Source organism: Xenopus laevis, chromosome 2L, assembly GCF_017654675.1.
Source record: "Xenopus laevis strain J_2021 chromosome 2L, Xenopus_laevis_v10.1, whole genome shotgun sequence".
NCBI lineage: Eukaryota > Metazoa > Chordata > Amphibia > Anura > Pipidae > Xenopus > Xenopus laevis.
Window position 1 is genome coordinate 55,569,530 of NC_054373.1, and position 25,729 is coordinate 55,595,258.

General features: G+C 39.2%; 1 long non-coding RNA gene across 2 annotated transcripts in view; it reads right to left on the reverse strand.

Annotated features, from left to right (window-relative positions):
- Positions 1-5,016: 5,016 nt before the first annotated feature.
- LOC108708066 overlaps positions 5,017-25,729 on the reverse strand; it is a 30,531-nt gene continuing 9,818 nt past the window's right edge. Inside the window, exons 2-4 of one of the 2 annotated variants that reach the window (XR_001934370.2) lie at positions 13,810-13,855; positions 5,629-5,736; positions 5,017-5,152 (exon numbers count right to left, since the gene is read on the reverse strand). This is a non-coding gene — a long non-coding RNA (uncharacterized LOC108708066). Of the gene's footprint in view, positions 5,153-5,628; positions 5,790-13,809; positions 13,856-25,729 lie in introns of both variants that reach the window. The other variant, XR_001934369.2, reaches the window with a different exon arrangement.

The following is a 25,729-nucleotide window of genomic DNA, read 5'->3' on the forward strand; positions in this document are numbered from 1 at the left end:
TGCTCACAGAATTCCACACCGGATTCATAAGTTGAGTCATTTACAACTTTAGCGTTGTCAAGAGAATATGTAATCTATCTGCAATATCTGAAATGGGTACATTGAGTGTACATATTTGGCTACGATAGATGAGAACCCAGGGCAAACCACACTCTTGATACTGCATCACACCTCCCCCCTTTTGAAATGTGGGTGAGACCATGTGAGGCAGCAACCAAATATGGTAACAGAGCACGGGTGCAACAGGGCAATCGCCTAAACGGCAAACAGAAACATCACCACTCATTCTTGCTGGGCTTTTTAATTGGCAAGATGGGCTGATCTTGTGAATTAACACTCCCCTGTCAAGTAACCCTTGAATGACTGGGCGGATCCTCTCTACTTGCGCCCTGGACAGTGGGTGCTGTGAGATTTTGGGCATCCGTCAGTAAGAAAGCCCATACATCACCTAGGACACATTGTAATTCAGGAGGTAGGTTCCTCCTTAGACATTTCTTTTAGTGACAGATTTGCTGTATCTGGGGCATTAGTCATCTCAGACACTTACTGAGGTGGGACAGACACAAACACTGCATCCTGCTTGCAGTATATGTTGCACCCTAGTTTACAAAAGATGTCCCTACCTATGTAACTGTCAGGGATGGGGACAAGGGACAATGATAAGAAAGGAAGCTTGTGTAAATACGGGACCCCTACTTGGGCTGGGTCAGCAGGGTTAATGTCCCAATTCATTTTAGCTAGCAGATGTTGGTAATCCGCTGGACCACACACATGTTTGATTACAACTGACATATCAGTCCAATTGGGGTTATGGGCACTATGGATAAACAAGAGTTCCTGTCCAAATTTGAGTGGATTAGTACGGGGTTGTGAAACGTCTTGAAAAATCCTTCTAAGATTTGGTGCTATGTGTGTGTGTGTGCCCCTGCCTCTCCCCCCCTCTTCTCTAGTTTGTACTGTATGGGTGGGGTAGAGCTAGGCTACGGGGCTGAGAACTACCTGTATCAGCGCTGCTGTTTTCAGCACTGAAAGATGAATTGTCTCTTCTCACTATTCTCTATTTTCTAACTTAACCCTTCTGCTAGCAGCTTTTCTTGTTCTTCCTTATCTCAAATAGACTATGCCCCCAATTGTCGTCTAATCCGACGGGGAAATGAACGTTAAGTCTATATACATGCGTTTCTGAGAAGTCGAATGAAGGAGATGCACAGTATTTTTAATCAAATAATATCTCTTCCTATAAAACAAGAAAAAATTAAACTTAGCATCTGATATACCTTGTATCATTCCATTATGCTAACATAAAAACTAAAACTTTATTATTTAAACCATTTAAAAAGAATTTTCAGAAAGAATTTGAGAAAGGCTGAATTGAGTGGAGGGGAGGGGGTCAAAAAGAGAGACAAGTTATAAAACACAGAGAAATATTTTATTATCAATGTTTGCTTTGGCTTATTCAAAGCATTTAACCTTGTCTGTTGCTTTTAAAACTTGTATTCAGTTTTGTAGTACCTTTATATTTATTTATTAATTTATTTTAATACATCTGTGGTGTTCACTAACAATGTTACACGACACAAGACACGCAGTGGCCAGCTGCTTGCCTGAACACTCTGCCTCATGCACACATTCATACACAAATATCTCAAGCAATCTCTTAACTTAGCAGTGTCTCCTTACAGTAATGACTCTTCTGATTTTACTTTCTTAATCTTTTACTTTCTGAATCTTAAACATGGATGTTTAACAAGCTCTCTTAAATTAAACATACATTATGTATTATCTTTTATCAGAGGAGAATATAGAATACGAACACTGATGACAAGATAGCAACTTTCTATCCTATCAAGTAGTGTAGTGTTCAATGAGACTTGCTGTTCTTCCTAACAAATACTGCTTATGTGTTTTCTAAATTCTGTTACTCATTGTTCCCGACTAGTTACCTAATTCCTGGACTCATAAATTTGATTAGAAAGACAGCTTGCCTCCAGAGTGAATCCAGAGTTTATGTCTCATGTAGAATGACAACCACATGACTGAAAAAGACAGAGAGGGGGGAAGCAATCCACAGTTGTGGTCACAAAACAGTTAACAGTAGACAATCCATAACACAATTATATCAACATCCTATACTTTAACATTTGGAACATATCACAAAACATCAAAACATATCCGTACATATATTCTATATATACAGTACATATAGGTTGTAATTACTTAAAACAACGCTTGTGACATCTGAACACTAGCAAAAGAAATTCCCTTGGGTAAACAACAAGTGGCTTACCTGCCGGCTTTTGGAAATTTTGTTGCTAGACTCAGAGACCTTGCGAATCAATTTCCAATAGACTATATATATATATATATATATATATATATATATATATATATATATATATATATATATGATTAACACAAGTGACGGATAGTAGTAAAAGTATGTATTATAAACAATTTTCCATGCACAAACAAACAGTTAGATGTCATTCATGAAGGACAGACAGATACTCCTTTTCCTTATATTAAACGATAGGTGCAGACTGAGGGGCTGCGACCATTGTCGAAGGCAGACTTCCTTTAGATAACCCTTGGTCTTAACACTGGTTAAACGATAACCTTGGTCTGCTATGATGAACACAAGACCACACACGCACTCTGGACAGGACATCGGACACACACTACAATACTCAATGACGCCCCCGGGGATAACAACCTCTTTACTGGTGGGTCTACTTGACTTGCACAACTAAGGATCAACAGGGACTCGCCACCACGGAGTGGACACGTTTGTCTCTCCAACCGTTTTGGCACACTCACACGTTTTGAAGATATGTAACATACACTTCTCGGGGTCGACACGTTTGTCCTGGACACTTCTGTCCTTCCCCCCCGTAGAAGACGCTACTGACTTTGCTGGGCCAGTGTCTCCAGAACACTTTGCTCGGTCCTACGCTCGGGACTCCGGGGGCGACACGTTTGTACTTCCCCCACAAAATGCCAGAATCTATGTATATCCCGTATCTGCCTAACATTCACTGACTTTGCTGGGCCAGTGTCTACTCAACACTTCGCTGCGTCCTACGCTCGGGACGCTGGGCTGGGATCGACTCGGTTCGTTCCCCCCACGAAATGCAGAACCTGTGTATATCCCGTGTCACCTGCTACCCTCAGTATGAATCTATCCTCTCTTTCTATATTTCCCTCCACCAGTAAGGAGTTAACAGACAATAAACATGAACCGTAGATAAACAGGCGACAAGATACTCTTATACAGGTCAGGTAAATGGCATCAGGCAAGATGTTCTGTCTTTGCTGGCTGTTAAAAGTCGATATGGGCAACAGACACCATCAGCAGTAGGTATAGGTATGACACAGGCAAGAAACTAATAACATAGGTCTTACCTGTGTCCCGGAGGTGATCAGTCTCCGTCCTTTTCCTCTACTGGGCGACTGCTGTCCGTGGCATCGGCTAGTGGTCAGCCAGAACCTGATGCCCCACGTTGGGTGCCAATTGTTATGGACAGAAATATGTCCCGAGAGTATCTGTCCCTTCCAAATTGTGGTGAATAAGTTCAGCTAGCTGATAAGCAGGAATGACACTGACACAGACAGTTCAGTATAAAAAATGCTTCTTCATACTTTATTGTAAGGTACAAAAGGTTATATAGGCTAGGTGGGGGGGTGTTATGACACCCCCCTAAGCTTGCGGTTTAGCTATATGACTTCAAATGGAAAAGTACAAACTTCATAGATATATAGCTTGAAATGGAAAAAAATACAAAGTACAAAGTCCTTATGCGGTTTTAATTTAGCAGTCGTCTTCCAGGAACAGGTGCATAGGGGCATGACCACAAACTGTCGTGACCTTCTTAGAACGAGTCTGTTTCTGTGAAGAGGTTCCTCTTGGTTGCATCCTAGCTTGCATAGATAAAGATATATGGTTTTGCAAAATAGCTGAGCAAGGAAATATAGAAAACACACAGTATAACAGTAAAATAGACTTTTTAAATGATAGTGAACAGAATAGACTGACCAGTCCACCACAGTATGTGTCTCGATTCTTAGGCTTACAGGGTATTGTAAAATGGGATACTATAGTTCTGCAACATGATTCGCCTGGAAGTGAATATTTTAGATATTTTCAGATCCATCATTTTCTTACCAAAATGCTTAAAGGATGCAACAATGTTTTATCTTTGACTGCGTGGGAACAACTGTGTATTAAATTTCCATGTAGTAGGGGAATAATTACCTTACTATATAGAGAAATTTTAAATTCCTCCCTGTTTTTCCCCCCGACTTATATTAAACAATGGGAGAAAGAGCTAAGTATAACAATAGAACCCGTTTTATGGCAACAATCTTGGGAAATTACGCACAAAAGTTCAATTAATTTACTGGCACAAGAAACACAATATAAAGTACTATCTGGTTGGTATATGGTACCTACTAAGCTACATAAATACTACCCTAATTCTAGCCCGTTATGTTTTCGGAATTGTGGACTGGAGGGTTCGATGTTGCATGTATGGTGGAACTGTAGGGAGGCGTCTAGATTTTGGTCCAGGATACTCACTTTAATAGATTCGATCATGGGTGTTAATCTTCGAAAAGATCCCCTGATTGTGCTGTTAAATACAAAAATTCCAGTATCATGTAAATATACACGGAAATTGATACAGTTTATCTTCATAGCAGCAAAACAAACCATTGCTGCCTTTTGGAAAAAACGTACCATTCCTATAACTATGTTCCGTCATAGAATGAACTGGATAATGATTAATGAAAGAATGTTAAGTATAACAACGGATAACTATACTATTTATACCAAGATCTGGACGCCTTGGATATCTTATACTACTATGTAATATCGACGTGTAACTGAGAAATTTTTCCTATATGTGTGTAGCTTACTTCCCAACCTGATTAAGCACATTAGCTCGAGTTGAAGCCTATATGTCTATAACTTACTCTTATTTAGCACTATTTCAGGAGAACGTGATATATGACGATGGAGAAAAACTCAGCTGTAGACTGTTTTGTTTGTTAGTTAGAAACTTTATTGGTGTGTGATATAAAAATGGTACATCATCTTTTACTTTAACTGATTGTAATGCTGGTGCTTCCCTCTGTGTAGGTGAACGCCTGTTATCTGAAAAAGAAAAAAAACAAGAAAAATGGTTACTTCGCAATGTACTTGAATATATTGTTGTAAACCAATAAAAAAGTTTTGAAAAGAAAGGTGGCAACCCCAAAAGGATGTGTTTTCTAACACAATATATGTGTGTGTGTAAATTACATGCATGAAATGAAGCATGCCTGACTTCAATAAACAAGAAAACTAAAATAATGAACATTAGATAAGTCAGAAAACCTCACTTTCATTAAAAAGCAAACATGACATTTCTAAGATGTGTAACTATTATACAGGCAAGAAAAACTGGCCACAAAACTACATTAAACAAATGCATTTATTGAAATAGATATAGTAAAACCTTTTATTGCAAGCTATTTGTAAATTTAATTATTCGCCTCAAATTAAATCCATATTTTCTGGCATACATATACAGTAATATACAACTACGGTATATCTTAAAATATAAATTCAAATTAGATGCACATTCTTACCAGCAGGATATTTGTATGTGTATCCTTAGATCACTAGACCATGGCATGCACAAAAAATAAATCTGGAAAGTGTGGAACCCTTGGTATACATTGAAGATAATCTGGTTGCTGGATGTAGGAAGAAAGCAGAGGGTTTTGAACTTCATCTTTTCTTGTTTACACTACAAAGAAACCAATCAATAAGGGGTGTGTTTTAACAGACCCAAAATCAACTAATCTAAGTATAGGTGACAGGTTGACTCAAAAGGAAGTTAAAAAGAGACACGTGAGACACGCTTTTGCAACTCAAGACTGCCAATCATTATCTACCAATGTTAATAAAGTACTCTTGCATAAAAAAGCATTATTTTCCCTAGTTTGACTTAAGGGGTTATTTATCAAAGGTAGAGTTGTTTATTCCACAAAATAAATTGAGTATTTTAGGGTATTTTGCAGTCAAAACTCGAATTTTTTGGGTAAAAAAACCTCTTATTATTATACCCCAGAAGCTTGAAATAGCTTGAACCTGAAAATTTTAAAAACTTGTCAAGGTCATGAAAAGTCAATGGCAGAGGTCCCTTGAACCATTTGAAGTATGCAATGCAATTTGGACGACTTTCCTGAGCAAGACTATTAATAGGGTCGATTTTCTTCAAATATACTCTGCTCCGTTTTTATAATAAATTGCCTTGAAGTCCTCATCTACAAGCCTGTAGATCCCAGACGTTGGTCACCGACCTTGGAAAATAAAGCTTCTACCAGTGCACAGATGTCAGATGTCGGGATAATCCGATCGTGGGCCCTAGGGCCCAATGATTGGATCAGAATGGAGGCAATACGGGCGGTCGGATCTCGGGACCGCATCAACGGACAGATGCGGCGGGATTTTTTACCCTGCCGATCTGCATCTGCCTGACTTTCAGCCAGACATCGATCGGGGACACCTGTCGGATGGCCCCACACATGGGCCAATAAGCTGCCGACATGGTTTCTCTGCAGCTTTTACCGGCCCGTGTATGGGGGCATTAAGACTCATTTCTTGGGGATTCAGGACATTGCCCCCCCCCCACAAAAGTCCTAAAGCATGACCTTTAGTCATTAACTTGCAAAAGTTTCTGTGTAATGGCTTGCATATCTCTGTCCAAAGGCCAAATGACAAAAGGTAATTTCACTTACACTTGTGTTGTGGTTTTGAACTGAAAATCAACTGAGCATTTTAATTTTGTTCATACTGGCTGTGCACAACCATGGGCATAAAAATAATGGATCTGGCATCATAAATATAACTGGATATCCTGTGTACAGCTTTGAAAATGTGTCTTTGCCAGCAGAACAGTAGACTTGAAACAGACTAGTTTATATTGGTGTGCTTGCAATCAAAAGCATAGTGCTGTATATTTGATATATGTGCATGTGGATTTTTGTGGTGAGTAATAACAGTAATATAAGGAGGGATCAAATACCTGATTTACCACAAAAGGTTTGTGAATCCAAACCTAATTAAATCAAAAAGAAGAAACTTTCAGTTGACCAGTTAAAAGTTCATATGGTTTTTAAGAATATTTGGTTTTGCCAGGCACCAGGCTTTGTCTGAATACTAAAAAGAAAAGGATGGGGTTAGGCAGAATCCCAAGCTGAATCCAGGATTCAGAGCAATGTTTTGAATTCAGGTTGATGTCAATTTTTACAAAATATGGCTTGTGAGGCTATATTTTGGAATTTGCCATGTGGTTTGGTTGAGTGCTTTAATGAAAAGCTTAGAAATAAGCACTCAGACTTTTTCTATATGTAGCAAATTGCCTACTAACAGTATACCCATTGTAATAACTTACCGTGGTGGTCTAGTAGGAGGGGGTCGGTGTGCCGCTCCCGCCGCGAGGTACGTCTTCTTCCTCTCATGTTGCCGGTTCTTAGGGGGCGTGCGGCGCATCTCTGCTCCCTTTATAGGCTCATTTGCGCTGGCGTGCTTACATCAGCGCGCAATGGCGCGGAATTCAAAATGTTTAAAAGGCGCATTTGGGCTTTAGATCATTGCCCGTTGTAGGATCATTCTTCGTAAGTTCCTGGTTCTCTGTACTTGTATTCCTGCCTGTTATCTGTTATCTGACTCCTGTTTTTGACCCCTGCCTGCCTGATTAATCTGACTTCTGGTATCCTGACCCCTGCCTGGTAATTCAACTATTCTACTCTCTGTAATCCGATCTGTGCCTGTTGTGACTCCTCTCGATTGATATCCCGGCTTTGACCCTTGCATGTCTGACTTCGTTTGTATTCTGCCTGCACCGACCCGGCTTGATTTGACTATGCTTTCCGTCTACGCCTTGTACTGTGACCTTCTGCCCAAAAGACTTTGCTTTACCCTTTGCTTGGCACTTCTCTTAATAAGACCTGGTGGCATCCAATTAGCTGAGGGCTCCTCCCGAGGAGAAAGGGAGCTGTTAAAGGCAGAAGCAAGAGCCGAGAACAGGGTACTGGATTTAGGGTGCCAACCGTGACACACATCCTATATGTAGCACATTGCCCACCCGCATGTAAACACACCAATCAGCTCAGTCAAGCCTTCTTCTTTTTCTGTATCTAATAGCCAGAAATTAATATGCAACAGTATACCCTCTCCTGAAAATATTTAGGGCTATCTGAAGTCAATTATGAGTACAATGACCAAATTACGTAATCCACAGTTCAATACATTCAGCAGTGCCAGACATGGCAAAACATTGATCCACTTCCACTGTGCTCCTGTCCTAAGTACAAAAAGTAGGAAACCATAGAGACTAATATGAGGGCAGCTATGGATCAGAACTCTGCTGCATAGTGTGTTTATTAGCAGTGTACCACACTACATGTTTTAGGCAAGCATGCCCTATCAAGTTTCCATCACCACACAACACAAACACCCTTTTCAAGGTAACTCAATTCTTATAACCACACCCAATGAGTGCCTATTGCTTCAACAAAAGTCTTATTCAAGTCCAAATATTTTATGCCTATGACTAAGTGCTGGGTAAGCATGAAACGCGTCAGGCGTTAGAGGGGATATTTCTCATGTTTTTTAACTATTGATGTAAAAGTATATTTTTTTTACTTATTAGCATGCCTTGGAGAAATTATTGAGTATTCAAATATTTTATGGGCTACTTTCATTTGAGCCTATCCTCAAAGTTCAGTTAATTGAAAACTAGCTGGGTAATTAACCAGTTGCCACCAATGTTGGGACAGATTATGTCTGGCTTTATGGATGTGGTAGGTCATTGCAATATCCCTACTTGCTTTTTCCTTAAAGTTTATAATATCCCACTTCTGCTCCTTATCCTGCATTTTACTGGTCTAATGGTTTGAGCGTACAGAAAAAAGGAGAATTGATCAATGCACATTCCCTAGTCCCCTGTCTCATAAGCAATTTAGTATCTATGCAAGTGCATGTATTTACAAAACAGGGGTTTTTAGTTACAAACTTATGATCATAAAATTGGTAAGCCATCATGCCACATCAAGGTAAACCCCATATGGTGGTCCCTGACTAATTAACTCTGGTCACAGTGTTCAAAGTCTGATGCCTCTCTGCATAGTAGCATTTCTTGGGATAAGTGTCTCATGATCTAGGCCAGGGCTGTCCAACTGGTGGCCTGCGGACCCCCCTTTATGTCGCCCTCCACATCAAAGTCTGCCTGCTGTGTCTGATAACCATGTGTAAGATTTAAAATGTATCACTACAGAGATTGACTGGCCCCTGCATTGTTTAAACCTTAAATTCAGACTGTAATCCCCTGTATTGTTCACACCTGTGATCCTCATGCATTGTTCTCACTTGTGACACCTCTATTGTTCACACCCTAAAGCCTGTACTGTTCACACCTGAATCCCAGACTGAAGCTGACCCCATTGTTCCCCTGTTCACACTTTATACAAAATGCTAATGGGGCACCAGCACTGTGTCACTGTATGTAGTACATATTAGACTTGTCCTGATTTTCCTTTCTCCTGTTCTGTTCTGCCTTCCCTATGCTCCCTGTGTTGTCATACTTTGCCTGCTCTTTGCACCCTGTGTTTGCCATGCTCTTCCTGACCTATGATCCCTATGGAACATAAGCCTGGTATTTGTTTGGGGGGTTTGTTAGCATTTGAAAATTATTGTTAGGGGCCCCTAAGGTGTTTAATCATATGCTGGAGGTACTGTATTTAACACAGGGGAGGAGGAGGCATATGGATTTAACTTTTTTCACATATGAGTGGCATCCCTGCTGGTGCCGGGCCAAGGTAGTTCGGCACACTAGGCAAGAGCTTCAGTCAGTCCTGCATTACCATTTCCCTCCTTACCATGATGGTTTTTAAATAAAGAAAGCAAGAAAATGTACAACACTTTTTCATTTATATTACTGCCCCCTGTACCAGCAAGTCCAGCAGCCATCCATCATACAGCCCCCCCTGTACCTGTGCCAGCAGCCATCCATCATACTGCCCCTCCGTACCTGTACCAGCAAGCCCAGCAGCTATCCATCATACTGCCCCCCCATACCGGTGCCAGTAGCCATCCATCATACAGCCCCTCCGTACCTGTACCAGCAAGCTCAGCGACCATCCATCATACAGCCCTCCAGCAGCCATCATATTGCCCCCAATCTTTACCTGTGTCAGCAGCAGACAAAAATAAATCTGATCACATCATATTGCCCCCAAGTATTTATGTACCTCTGCCAGCTACCAGCAGCAGCTGCAACAGCAAACATATGGGCCCCAAATCTGTACCTGGCTGTGCCAGCAGTAAGCATCACACTTTCACAGTAATATAAAGAATGTCTTCAGTTCAGTGCAACTGTGCAAGGCTGAGAGCAGTGAGAGCCACACAAAGCAGGCCACCAGCTCTCTGCCTCTCGCTGTCACCCAACAGCATCAGTGACGTCATTGACGCGTATACGCACGTTATGCTGCACTGCCGCACCACACAGAAGGAGCTATTACTTGCTGCCAAGAGGGATAAGGTGAAGGAGGGGGATTCCACCCGACTGAGTGACCATGATTACTGAAACAAATTATTAAACAAACGCTTGAAAACAATGAAAAAAAAAAAACCCTTAAAAAGTGCGCCCCTCAATGATGGCATCCTAAACAGCCACCTACTCTGCCTACCCCTAGTTGCAGCCCTGGTTCCTGCAGTGCGCACCAACCATTTGTTTTGTTGGTGTGCTATTAATGTGGACATGGTCTAAAAACAGGGAGTGGCTAACACTGGTTTCCATTATCTGCCCTCCACCATGTAGATTACAAAAATTCCGGCCCTCTGTACAATATAAGTTGGACAGCACTGATCTAGGTATTAGTCCTCCCCACCATTAGATCAGGAGAGAGAGAGAGAGAGAGAGAGAGAGAGAGAGAGAGAGAGAGAGAGAGAGAGAGAGAGAGAGAGAGAGAGAGAGAGAGAGAGAGAGAGAGAGATTGCACAGTTCCACAGGTTTAATCCTCCCCCCACTTGTGGCTTTTAAGGGTCAGGTCACACTGGGAGATTAGTCAGGCAACCCTCGGATGACTTCGGAAAACGAATCGCTCCAAGTGCCAGCCCGCCGGCAATTTATATTTTAGCCGGCGGGAAGGCAGGGGAGCCAGGTCGGGGAGATTAGTCACACCGAAGAGATTTGTCGCCGGGCGACTAATCTCCCCGAATCTGCCTGTGTGCCCGACCCTAAGAGAGAGAGAGAGACTGCCTAGACCAACAGCCATTTTAAAATGCTTGGGACTACCATTTAATGGGAGGGGTGTGAGGGTGCTACAACCACATAGAAGCTTGGTCTACAGCATAACTGGTACACTTCCAGCAGAATAACTCTGCTACAACACAAAATTACAAAAAAGTGAGCACTCCTAGGCTAGGTAAAAATACACTTAAATACAACAGAAGTGCTACTGATCAGGCCAAATAAACTACAGATGTGCATGCCTCTAAAAATGGGTGTAAAAGCCGCAAACAGGGGAGGATTAAGCCTGTGAAACCAATACTGTGTTCTTGGCTATCTCTCTTCTAATAGCTAATAGAGGGGAGGACTAAGCCCTCTGACTGTAACCAATGCCTAGATTAGGAAAACCTTTCCCAAGAAATGCTACCTTGCAGGGAGGTGCCAGGTTTTGAACACTGGTAAATAGAGGTAAATAGTTAGGGACCGCCATATGGGTGTGGGACCCCTGCCCTAGGGGTACCCAGGAACTTTTGCACTCCTGGTTTATTTTTATATTCTGTAGGGCGTAGTGCATCTTGAATAATTCTAGCCCATTTGTAACTGAACATGGGGAGACTAGAGAGCAGTGTACCAAACCTCTTATGTCCTTGTAAAATTGGCCAATACTGCCTAATTATATTCTCAAGTTTTTTGCTGTAAGCACCATATTTACTCACAAAAACTGTACATTTTTTGAATCATTACCATATTTTCGTTCTTATGAACCAGTAGTTGTCTCCTAAGGATTGCTGACAATTCCTCTTTCAACCTGTCAAGGTACTGGGTATCAGAACCTTTTTCAGTAAACATTTTTACCGAAGCCTCAGCTGTCACATAGTTTTCACAATCTCCTGAGGTAAACCTCCGAGCCTGCAAGAATTGACCTTTAGGAATAAATACATACATTTAAAAAATACATAAAAATAAATAATAGATGAGTGATGTCATAAACACATTTTTTAATGCAAGAAAACACACAATTAGGGCATTATTTATCAAAGGTAGAGTCATGTTTTTTCCCAAGGGTAGTTTCAGTAAAAATTCTAATTTTTCTGGATAAAAAAACTTTTTGAGATTCCTTATGCCCCAAAGCCTTCATGATTTTCTGTTTTTTTTTCTGTGGATAACTCAATCAATTCAAGTATTTGAGCCGCCCCCCCCCCCTGATTGCATTCTTTTGAGTTTTTTACATTCAAGTTTTCATAAATAATTAGGGATGTACCAAATCCAGGATTCAGTTTGGGATTCGACCTGGATTCGGCCTTTTTCAGCAGGATTCGGCGAATTCTTCTGCCAGGCCGAACTGAATCTGAATTTGCATATGCAAATTAGGGGTGGGGAGGGAAATTGCATGACTTTTTGTCACAAAACAAGGAAGTAAAAAATGTTTTCCCCTTCCCACACCTAATTTACATATACAAATTAGGATTTGGATCGGTTTTCGGCCGAATCTTTAGTGAGGGATTCGGGGGTTTGGCAGAATCCAAAATAGTGGATTCGGTGCATCGCTATAAATAAGTAAATATTTGAGTTGTGAGTTTATTCGAGGTAGAAAAAACCTCACAAACTCGATCTTTGATAAATAACCCCTTAAAGGAATACTGTCATTGGAAAACATGTTTTTTTAAATGCATCAGTTAATATTTCTACTCCAGCAGACTGATATGGGGCTAGACATATTGTCAGCTTCCCAGGAACCCCAGTCATGTGACTTGTGCTCTGATCAGGGCCAGCCTCCCCAGAAGTTACTGGGGGTGTCAAAAAGCTGCTCCTGGTAACTTAAATTTCAGGTTATTAAAACAGAAACTCTGCTTTTCTAGCGCAGCGACCGCAATTTCGATCTCTGTGCTAGAGATGCGGCCCCCCATCTACGTGGTTAAGGTAAGCGCGACGGGCGGGGGGGTGGCATTTCAAATGCGCAAGGCTCTGATACACTTCAGTCACTCTTTACTGCTGTACTGCAAATTTGAGTGATATCATACCCTCCCTTTTCCCCTCGGCAGCCTAACATCAGAACAATGGGAAGGTAACCAGATACTGCAGCAGCTCCCTAACACAAGATAACTGCTTCCTGGTAGATTGAAGAACAGCGCTCATTTTTCAAAATTTCGATTATTTGGATAAGATGGAGTCTATCGGAGACAGCCTTCCAGTAATTTGGAGCTTTCTGGATAACGGTTTGCTGGCTAACATATTCTATACCTATACAACTAAAAAGAAATACACTTATTGGTTCAGGAATTAAATTTTATATGGTAGAGTGTATGTAGAGTGAATATTTTCCAGTGTAATTTAGAAATAAAAACGCCTTTAATTTATTTCTTATACTTGTACTCATTAAAAACAAAACAAACTGCTGACTACCAAATAAATGTAGTGGCAGGGTTTGTGTCAATGCCATACAAAAACGTATATACGGTACTACTCAAAAATAAATAATGAATCAAAAAAGTTCAAAGTCAAATATTAAATAAACCTAAGATGTTTTACTCACAGTTCAGCCAAGTCCAGAACAACATTTCGAAAAGAGATGTGAGGACCTCCAATAGTAAAGAAACAATCAGTTAAAAAATTAAAAAAATTTATTAGGACATCAAAAAACCTAACGCGTTTCGTGCCTGTTGGGGCACTTACTCATACCAAATACTAACCTAATCCTTAATTAGTTATTTTAATCAGAAGTTTAATGATGACATTTTCTGAATGACAACATATTTTATGGTTGTTATATAGTTTATTTTCTTTGCTTTCTACTCAAGGTCCCTCATATAAAAATACCACTGATTATGGCTATGTTACTGCACTGACCATCTGGTGATAGAATACAGAAATGGGGGTCACACAGACCTGCATTTTTATCTTCAATCTCATAGAGCAAGCCCTGGGGAAATCAATGAGTCTGTGATTTGGGCAGTGGGGAATAGCCTGGCAGCTGTCCACGAGTAAGTAGTTGTGAAAATGAAAGGTGAAAGGATCTGACCATTCTAGAGGTTGCAGAGAAAGAGCACAGGGAAGTAAAAATTCCCAAGAGACTTTTGAGTAAAAAATGAAAGGTAATCAGCAGGGACCACATTCACTTGACAGGTGACAGACAAAATGAAAGGTGAGAAAATACATTTATGAAACCATGGAGTCTGCTGAGAATACTTTACATGCGAAAGTTCACATGATTGACAGGTCAGGATGCATCTTTTATCCCTCAGAGCTCAGTTTCCTTAAAATATATGCTTAATGTAATAGATTTGCATAATCTGATCAGGGAAATTGTTTTTTACAAAACAGAAAACCAAACAATATTATTTATAAATAACATATGATGGCATGGCAACCCAAAACATTCCAGCTTCAAGTCAGATATCCACTTTTATTAATGTAACCACAGGCTAGCTGAGAGACTCTATTAACAAGATTGTATTCAGACATAATCCAACTGTGTGCCCATATCTATAAATACATAGTCTGAGAAATTACATGTACTCTCAAACATTACAAATTAATTAAAAGTGCTGATCAAAACAGTAATAGGTCTAAGTGAAAAGGCAAGAGCGCTCTTTAGCTATATCCTTAGGGTTATACAGGTTTGGGATCTGTTATCTGGAAACCCGTTATTCAGAAAGCTCTGAATTACAGGAAGGTCATAGATTCCATTTGAATCAAATAATTCAGTTTTTTTTTGTTTTAATTTCTGTAATAATAAAACAATACATTGTACTTGATGGTAACTAAGCTGCATGAATCCATATTGGTGGCAAAACAATCCTATTGGGGTTCTTTAATGTTTAAATTCATTTAGAAGGCTTAAAGTATGGGGATCCAAATAACAGAATGAGCCCTTATCTGGAAAACATTCTGAACATTCTGCATAACAGACATCATACCTGTATAATGGCAATGTCATATTTTAACGTGTACTTTTGCAGGATTGATGTCCATACTGTGATTCTCCAGCAACTGATATTTATTTCTTGGTTCACATGTCTTAGCTGGTGAAACCTGAGTACTAAGGGGCCATTTACAAACTTTGTATTTTTTTCTGTTTTTTCAAATTGTATTTTTAGTGCTAAAAATCTTGTTTTTTTCCTGATAACTCTAAACCAAGAAATATTTGTGATTCATTAACAATAGCTGTTGCCAATTTAGAGGTACCAGAATTTCTAAAGCTCCTTTGTGCAGCAATATTCCAAAATATTTAGTGGGAAAAAAATTTTTTTCCTCCTCTAATGATATCAATACCAGAATGGTATCACTTTTCCATTCACACTATTGTCAAGATCTGCTCTCTCTCTCAATTAACATTCCCTACCAAACCTGGACTACAGAAATCTAGCACAATCCAAAGTTCTACCTACCCCACTTCAATCTATCTTAAAATTCAGCTAGAATACCCCTATTCTCACTTATGAGTGAACCCATTCTTCAGCTGTTTGAATTTTTATTTATTAAAGTGGACCTGTTACCCAGACACAAAAACCTGTATAATAAAAGTCCCTTTCAAATTAAACATGAAATCCAATTTCTTTTTTTATTTAAAGCATTCATAGCTGTTGTACGCTCATTTAAAAATCTCAGATGTCAATCAAATATTGTCTGCCACTACTCTATGCCTTAGGCATAGAGGCGGAGCAGACAATTACTTTCACTTTCCATTCAGCACTTCCTAGATGTCGATGCTCTCCACACATTCCCCCTCTCTCTTAGCAATTTAATTGTGTAAACAGTACATGGGGATGGACATCGGGTCCCCTGTTCTGGTGCACATACAAGATTTTGAGATGATGCAAGGCTTGTGTCCATAAAATCGCTCCTGCCTGCTTGCTATAATCATGAATTCCCAGACTGAAGGAAACAAGATTCAAATAATTTATATAGTGTAATTGGAGTTCATTTTGCTTGACTACTGTGATAAAATAGGATTTTGAATATTTTTTCGGGGTGATGCGTCCCTTTTAAGCAAATTTAACTTCCAAGAACTATAGTATTTTTGATAACTTTCTAAGCCCTTCACTCCTCTGCACCCCACTACAGCTTTTCATATGTCATTTTACACTTCTCTCTTGCTGCCACTTACCACTGGAATTCCAGTTCTGAGTTCCTGCATAAGGGAACTTTACCTTGGTCTGTGCAAAACTAAACTCAAATCCTATCTCCTGGAGCACAAAAAAAGCATCTGATTCAGTGGGCATTTAACAGTCAATACCACATCCATTATAAATGGCAGCACTTATTATATTCCAGTTTGTTAGTTCCCCACTAACTTTGATTGTAAGCACTACTAGGTAGAAGGCTCCTTCCTCCTGCATTAAAATGTGGCACTACATTCATATATATTACAAACATTACATTGCTTGTGTACATATGCAATAATTATATGTCTATCATTATTTTATCTACCTGCATTCAATAATGCAAAATGCGTATGCTCAGCAGTATATATAGTCAGTCAGTATACTGAGTATACAAGTATACAAGTATGCAGGAGTTTATTAAGGCATGGATAGAACTGTAGTGAGGCGTAATGATATTCTATATATCAGAGACAGACACTTACCCTTTTGAATATAGCCTGTACAGATAGTTATAATAATATATAGATTTTGCCTCTCGGGCATGCATGTAATGATAACTATTAACACATAAAACTAAAAATGGTATTAGTAGCAAACATTAACAAAAAATAATGCATTCTGTTCAAATTACTAAACCTTGGAGAAGATTGCCCCCAATAACATAATTATTCATATAAGAAACATGGCTGCTGTGTTTAAACACCTAGGTTAATTAAGTTAATTAGGGAAATTTTTGATCAGAATTAAAGGGCACCCCCATTTTTCTTTTGTAATATATGTGAACATATAAATATTTGATCTGCATTAAAAAAGTTTATAAAAAACAGTTAAAACAAAAAGACAAGGAAAATTTCACTGTAATACCTGGTGTGATGGTACCAGGCCGTGTTAGGATGTGCGCATAGGGTAGGATTACAGACACACAACTCTTTTATGGAAACAGGCTCTTTATTGCTGAATGGGAACTTCCTAGTTACAAGTTTCCTTAGAGTTTCGATGGTAGCCAGTAGGATGATGCTGACTACATTTAAGCAATGACAAAAAAGTTAAGATGTTTCCCTTTAAATTAAAAGCTGTTTTATCACAGCTGGTATTGCCCTATTTTGGCAGAAACATCTTCAAATAGTTGTAGAATTTTTTCACCTGAGTTATGGGTATTTTTTTGCACGCACAGCATCTCAATGAGATTAAAATCTAGACTTTGACTTGGCCATTTACTGGAATATTTAGGGTCAGGGCACACAGGCAGATTTGGGGAGATTAGTCGCCTGGCGACAAATCTACTCTTCTTCGGGGCGACCAAACCCCCCCGAACTGCCTCCCCTGACCTACCGCCGGCTAAAATGAAAACCTCGGTTGACCATGGAAAACGAATCGCTCCGAGTGCCATCCAGCGACGATTTTCATTTTAGATGGCGGGAAGGCATTTTGTGGAGATTAGTCACCGCAAAGAAGAGGAGATTTGTCACCTGGCAACTAATCTCCCCAAATCTGCCTGTGTGTCCTGTCCCTTAGGGTCATTGCTATGTTGCAAGTCCCACTTTGAGTTGAGCTTCAAACTTCCGACAGATTTTCTTATCCTCAAGCATACTCTCTTATAATTTCTCCAGACATCTTCTGGCACTGCAGCCAAACATCTCTTGCTTTCTCTCTCTGGCCAGAGCACATTGTTCCAGAAGTTATGGTCACTGCCTAGGTGTTTTTATGCAACTTTAGCCTTGCCCTGGACAGCAAAGCTTTCCTCCTGGCATCCCATGTAGATCTTATATGTGCAGACTCTTTCTAATGGTATTCTACTTGGTTGAACTTCCTGGGACAGCCTGGACTTGAAAAGTTTGTTTGACATCTTCTCCACTTACACATGATCTTCTAGAAAGTGAAGTTATAGATGTTCAGATGTTTCAATGTTGAACATCTTTTATTATTTCTTCTCAGACTAATTGGCATCTCTAGCCAAACTAAATGTTCTAAGGTTTAAATAAGAAAGGTTGCTCCAAGATCTTTCTCAATTTTCTAACCATTTGCCAATGATCTGGTGCAACAGATTTTAATTTAGGTATTTGAGGTGCAATTTCTTTTTACAAATACAAAATTTGCCTTTATGTTTATTTAACTTACAGAAGTGACTAAAAATGTAGATGGTGCATGATATATATCACTTTTATCTCTTAATATTGTTGAAATGAATATTAAATATACCTATTTCTTGTATGTATATATAGATTTTTGGTTGTATTAAAGAAGAATCAAAAGTTTTAGTGCCTAAATATGACACCATTAGCATAAAAGAATATAAATATATTATATAAAGTATGCTTTAAAAAGATTATCATTTGTTAATTAAGTTGTATAACTTTCAAAAGTTATGCTGCTTTCCTACAGATGGATATTCTAATAATATATTTCTATATAGCAAGAGAGGTATGAGAGCCATACAAAGGGCACTGTTAATTAATATACGGCACTGGGATATGTTAATTATCCAGCATAATAGCAGATGTGTGGATGTAAGCAAGTGTGATCAGGACCTTCATTGACTTGCTCTATTAATAAAGTTGCATCATTACTTCAACAAGACTCTGTTTATGTATAACAGAGTTTGGCTTGTTTGTTCCTATTTTAGAAAGCTAGCCAGCAACAAGTTATTAGATTAAGTTTTAAATTGCCTAACTTCTGTGCTCAATGAGTGGCCAAAGCTACTGAAATCAAAAGTGCCAAATGCGACCGGATGCAGACTTCTTTCACTTATTATGGTCCTGCCCCATGATCAGCAGCTACTGGGCACGGGTGGTCTCTCACCTCTCCGAAGTGGTCCTGCTTCCTGGGGTACTTGCACCGGAGGTTTGTCTCTTAGGAATAGTAGAAGAACTAGCGCCCCTCGTAAAAACCAGATGCCTGCTACGCACCCTTTTATTCTATGCCAAAAAACAGATTGCCATCAAATGGATGAGCCCCCTACCCCCGACAGTCAAGCAATGGCAAAAATTGGTTAATGATCGGCTCCCAGTAATAAAGCTTACATACTTAGCTAGGCACTGCCCCCAAAAATTTGATAAAATTTGGGGACCATGGCTAGAGGCCCACGATGAAGTGAATCTTCTGGTGTAACTCATTAGGGATGGCACTGTTTGTGTGGATCTCATTCTGCTCTAATATATTGTTGTCTGGGGGGTAGTGTGCTCTGACCCTGAGTGCCCGAATGGGAAATTGTTGCTTAAATGTATGATTGTCTCATGCTGGGGATAAACTGTCGACTGTATGGAGTGTTCTTTGCCAAGTTGCGCTGCAGGGGTCCTGCGAGACCTCGATATATTGTGATCACTGCTTATGTTACCTGACATATACTTTTGTGTTGTATGTTATGTTTAAAATGTAAATAAATACCTTTAAAAAAAAAAAAAAAAAAGTGCCAAATGTATAAAAAATATCCCTTTATGGCATTACTTAGTAACATAGTAAGTTAGGTTGAAAAAAGACACACGTCCATCAAGTTCAATCTTAACTCTATTTTAACCTGCCTAACTGCTAATTGATCCAGAGGCAAAAAACATTTGAAGCTTCTCGAATTTGCCTCAGAGGGGGAAAAATTCCTTCCTGACTCCAAAATGGCAATGGGACCAGTCCCTGGATCAACTTGTACTATGAGCTATCTTCCATAACCCTGTATTCCCTCACATCCAACCCCTTCTTAAAGCTATCTAATGTATCAGCCTGTACAAATGATTCAGGAAGAGAATTCCACATCTTCACAGCTCTGTAAAAAAACCCTTCCGAAGATTTAGGCGGAACCTCCTTTCTTCTAATGGGTGACCTCGCATCAGCTGGAAAGACCTACTATAAAATAAAGCATTAGAGAGATTTTGATCCCCTTATATATTTATACATAGTTATCATATCACCCCTTAAGCGCCTCTTCTCTAGCGCGAACATCCCATTTGGCCAGTCTTTCCACATAGCTAAGATTTTCCATGCCTTTTACCAGCTTAGTTGCCCTTCTCTGTACCCTCTCTAATTCAATAATGTCATGTTTGAGCACTGGAGACCAAAGCTATATGGCATATTCTAGATGGGGCCTAACCAGTGCTTTAAACAGTGGAAGAATGACCACTTCCTGCCGTGAATCAATGCCCCTTTTAATACAGTTCAAGACCTTATTTGCCCTTGATGCTGCTGACTGGCATTGCTTGCTACAGCCAAGTTTATCATCTACAATGACTCCAAGGTCCTTTTCCATTATGGATTTGCCTAGTGCAGTCCCATTAAGGGTATAAGTGGCTTGGATATTTTTACATCCCAGATGCATGACTTTACATTTATCAACATTGAATCTCATTTGCCACTTAGCTGCCCAGATTGTCAAGATCCTGTTGCAAGGATGCCGCATCAAGGATGAAATGAATTGGGCTGGGTAGTTTTGTGTCATCTGCAAACACTGATACATATACTTACAATACCCTCCCCTAAGTCATTAATGAACAAGTTAAATCAAAGTGTACCCAATACCAAGCCCTGAGGGACCCCCTTAAGAACCTTACTCCATGTAGAGAATTTACCATTAAGAACCATCCTCTGCACCTGATCCTGTAGCCAGTTTCCTATCCAAGTGCAAACGGCTTCATTAAGCCCAACAGACCTTAGTTTAGAAAAGCAGTTGTTTGTGGGGTACTGTATCCAACGATTTGGCAAAATCCAAATAGATCACATCTACTGCTCCCCCATCGTCCAGCATCTTACTTACCTCATCATAAAAAGCAATCAAATTTGTCTGACATGACTTATCCTTCATAAAGCCATGCTGATTGCTGCTCATAATGCCATTCACTAGCACAAAATTTTGAATGTGATCCCTTAGCAAGCATTCAAATAATTTGCCCACCAAAGATGTCAAATTTACTGGCCTATATTTGCCCGACTGAGATTGTAATCCCTTTTTAAATATTGGAATGACATCAGCTTTTCTTCAATCCATAGGTACCATGCCATATGAAAGCAAATCTGAGAAAATCAGAAATTGGGGCCGGTTTAAAAATGAACTAAGCTCTCTTAGAACCCTGGGGTGTATGCCACCTGGCACTGGTGCCTTGTTTACATTCATTTTTATTAAAGCTTTATGAATAATATATATATAGTCAGCCACTGACTAGATTGAGCTGAGCCATCAGTGCAGCTATGAAGTGAGCCTGGGAACCCTGACTCCTCTATTGTATACACTGAAGAAAAGAACTGATTTAGAACATTTGCCTTTTCTGTATCTGTTACAACCATACTGTTGCCATTATTTAAAGGAGCAACACTCCCAACACACATCTTTTTAAATCTCTTAAATGCCTTTCTTTTCTTTCCTATTAACTTTTTTACTTCTAAATTAAGCCACATAGGGTGATTTTTAGTGCTACTACGTTTACTTCTTAAGGGAATAAATTGAAAACAGTAATGATTTGATATCATTTTAAATTACAACCATTTCTGTTCTGTGTTTTTAGCTGAAAACATAATGCCCCAATCTATGCTCTGCAAGTTAGCCCTCAAGGCAGTAAAATTAGCTCTTCTGAAATTCATGTTTTTTGTTGCCCCAGTGTATATTTGTTTTTTGCACCAGACATTAAATGATATAACATTATGGTCACTTTTACCCCAGGGTTCAATTACTTGCACATTTGCTAAATGTTCTGGGTCATTAGAGATCACTCGATCCAGAATAGCATTTTTTCTGGTTGGCTCCTCAACAACCTGTGCCATAAAATTGTCATGCAAAAAGTTTATAAACTTGTTCCCATTAACTGACTTGGCAGTACTTTTGCATGTAAGGGCCATATAAAGTAAACATTAAATACAGTAATCATCACCTTTCCATCTCTTTTGGCATTTTTCATTTAACATGTTTCATTAACTGGCACAGGACCACAGAGAGAGTACAAGTATGGAACCTGTTATCCAGAATGCTCAGGACATAGGGTTTTCTGGATAAGGGGTATTTCTGTAATTTGGATCTCCATGTCTTAAGTCTACTAAAAATAATTGAAACATTATTTAAATCCAATAAGAATGTTCTGCCTCCAAAAAGGATTAATTATATCCTAGTTAGAATCAAGTACAAGGCACTTTTTAATTATTACAGAGAAAAGGGATATCATTTGAAAAAATTCTAATTGTTTGATTAAAATAGAGTTTATGAGAGATGGGCTTCCTGTAATGAAGATAATGGATCACATACAGATTTTTCAGATCTTTTAGCCAGTAGGTTGTAATAGGGTCTAACATAACAAGTGACTGCCTCTTTGCACAGCTGATCTTCTTACATCATGTCACAGAGAATTCTCCAAAATATAATACAACTAACATTAAAAAAAAAAACAAAATAGCATGGATAATTTAATGAAAGTCTTATGGCCTTACAGTCGTGGGCATTAAATCATTAAAACAACTGCTTCCAGTTGTTGGTTTTCAGAAGTATTTATACTTTGGATTTGGGGTAATCACAGATTAGTTTCACATGATTTAAATTGTAATTCTAAATCCTCTCTACCCAGTTTAAGAACACATATTTAGAGAGAAGTTGGTAGATTACCTATAATCACTGATTTGTTTTGCACACGTAGTTTAATAATTACATTGGATCTACTAAAGAATTTTACCTCTTATAGTAATGTATACTAAAGAATTTTACCTCTTATACAGTATTAATGTACCCAAATTCTCACCCAGCTGCTATTTTTTTTTAGAGTGTACTTTATCAACCAACAGAACAAATAAAAACACTAAAAATTTTATAAAAATGTGCCTAGCTTTGATTTAGCTGCTTTCTATATTTTTTTATTTAACCCTTTCCCTGCCAGCCGTTTTGTCCTAGATGCGAACATCTACTGCCAAGCAGTTTTTAGATATTTTGCACTCTTTCACTTTAAGGGCCTTTCCTGGGGTGGTCTTTTAGTTAACCCAGGAAAACAATATATTGTTTTTTTCAGGACAACCTGAACTTTCACAATATGCAAGAATTTTGGTGTAATTCTACTTCTCTAAAAAAATATTGGATTCTAAGTGTCAAATAAAATGAAAAAAATCATGTTGCACGAAGAACAATCACATATATCAGAAACATCATTCATTTTACGTACGAGAACACAGCTGATTTAGAAAGGTCTATGTCTCCTGAACGCGACAATACCAAATATATATAGTTTTATGGAGATTTCTCACTTGTATAGCTCAAAATCTACAAGCAGTACACAACCAAATTTCCAAAGCAACACTCCCCAAACGGCATACTTTTGATTTCAAGGCCAAACATTCCACTAACAGTAGGTTTACCCAAGAAAACTACCCATTACTAGAAAGAACAGATTCTGGTGAATCAAAAATGGGTAGAAATATCTTTGTACTCCAAACCACCAAGTTGCAATTGTTTCCTAAAGTTATAGTGTTTTATAGAAATTGGTGAATTTTTTGAAAAATGACCTCAAAGCTTCCACTCTACAGCAACATATCTCCCACACATCATTAGGTATCAATGTAAAACACCCCAAATATAAAATCCTGGGTCCACTGAACAGTTTGATGCCCAATATGAATAGATGTACCCAAGCACGTGGCATAGGAGGCCCCAAAAGGAAGACCCCCCGTTTGTTCTGTAATTTCAGATACTGCAAAATCAACACATTTACATTGTTTTGGGGGGCAAAAGTAGAAAACAGTAAGTTCACCCCAGAAAACCATATATTTTCGGAAAGTACACATTCCCACGAATTCAAATTGGGTATGCATGTCTTTCTACGCCAAAGTACCAAGCCGCAAATCATTCCTAAATTTGGTGATTTTGGTGACATTTCCAAAAATCACCTCAAAATATCTACCCTGCAGCATCGTATTACCCACATACTTTTAGGTATCAAGAGAAATCACCCCAAATATGAAAGCCTAGGGTCCTCTGAACAGTTTGATGCCCAATATGTATAGGTGTACCCAAGCACGTGGCATACAGGGGCCCCAAAAGGAAGACCCCCATATAGTCTGTCATTTCAGGTACTGCAAAATCAACACATTTACATCGATTTGGGGGGGGCAAAAGTAGAAAACAGTAAGTTCACCCCAGAAAACCATATATTTTCGGAAAGTACACATTCCAACGAATCCAAATTGGGTATGCATGTCTTTCTACGCCAAAGTACCAAGCCGCAAATCATTCCTAAATTTGGTGATTTAGGTGACATTTCCAAAAATCACCTCAAAATATCTACCCTGCAGCATCGTATTACACACATACTTTTAGGTATCAAGACAAATCACCCCAAATATGAAAGCCTAGGGTCCTCTGAACAGTTTGATGCCCAATATGTATAGGTGTACCCAAGCATGTGGCATACAGGGGCCCTAAAATGAAGACCCCCATATAGTCTGTCATTTCAGGTACTGCAAAATCAACACATTTACATCGATTTGGGGGGGGCAAAAGTAGAAAACAGTAAGTTCACCCCAGAAAACCATATATTTTCGGAAAGTACACATTCCAACGAATCCAAATTGGGTATGCATGTCTTTCTACGCCAAAGTACCAAGCCGCAAACCATTCCTAAATTTGGTGCTTTAGGTGACATTTCCAAAAATCACCTCAAAATATCTACCCTGCAGCATCGTATTACCCACATACTTTTAGGTATCAAGACAAATCACCCCAAATATGAAAGCCTAGGGTCCTCTGAACAGTTTGATGCCTGATATGTATAGGTGTACCCAAGCACGTGGCATACAGGGGCCCCAAAAGGAAGACCCCCATATAGTCTGTCATTTCAGGTACTGCAAAATCAACACATTTACATCGATTTGGGGGGGGCAAAAGTAGAAAACAGTAAGTTCACCCCAGAAAACCATATATTTTCGGAAAGTACACATTCCAATGAATCCAAATTGGGTATGCATGTCTTTCTACGCCAAAGTACCAAGCCGCAAATCATTCCTAAATTTGGTGATTTAGGTGACATTTCCAAAAATCACCTCAAAATATCTACCCTGCAGCATCGTATTACACACATACTTTTAGGTATCAAGACAAATCACCCCAAATATGAAAGCCTAGGGTCCTCTGAACAGTTTGATGCCCAATATGTATAGGTGTACCCAAGCATGTGGCATATAGGGGCCCTAAAATGAAGACCCCCATATAGTCTGTCATTTCAGGTACTGCAAAATCAACACATTTACATCGATTTGGGGGGGGCAAAAGTAGAAAACAGTAAGTTCACCCCAGAAAACCATATATTTTCGGAAAGTACACATTCCAACGAATCCAAATTGGGTATGCATGTCTTTCTACGCCAAAGTACCAAGCCGCAAATCATTCCTAAATTTGGTGAT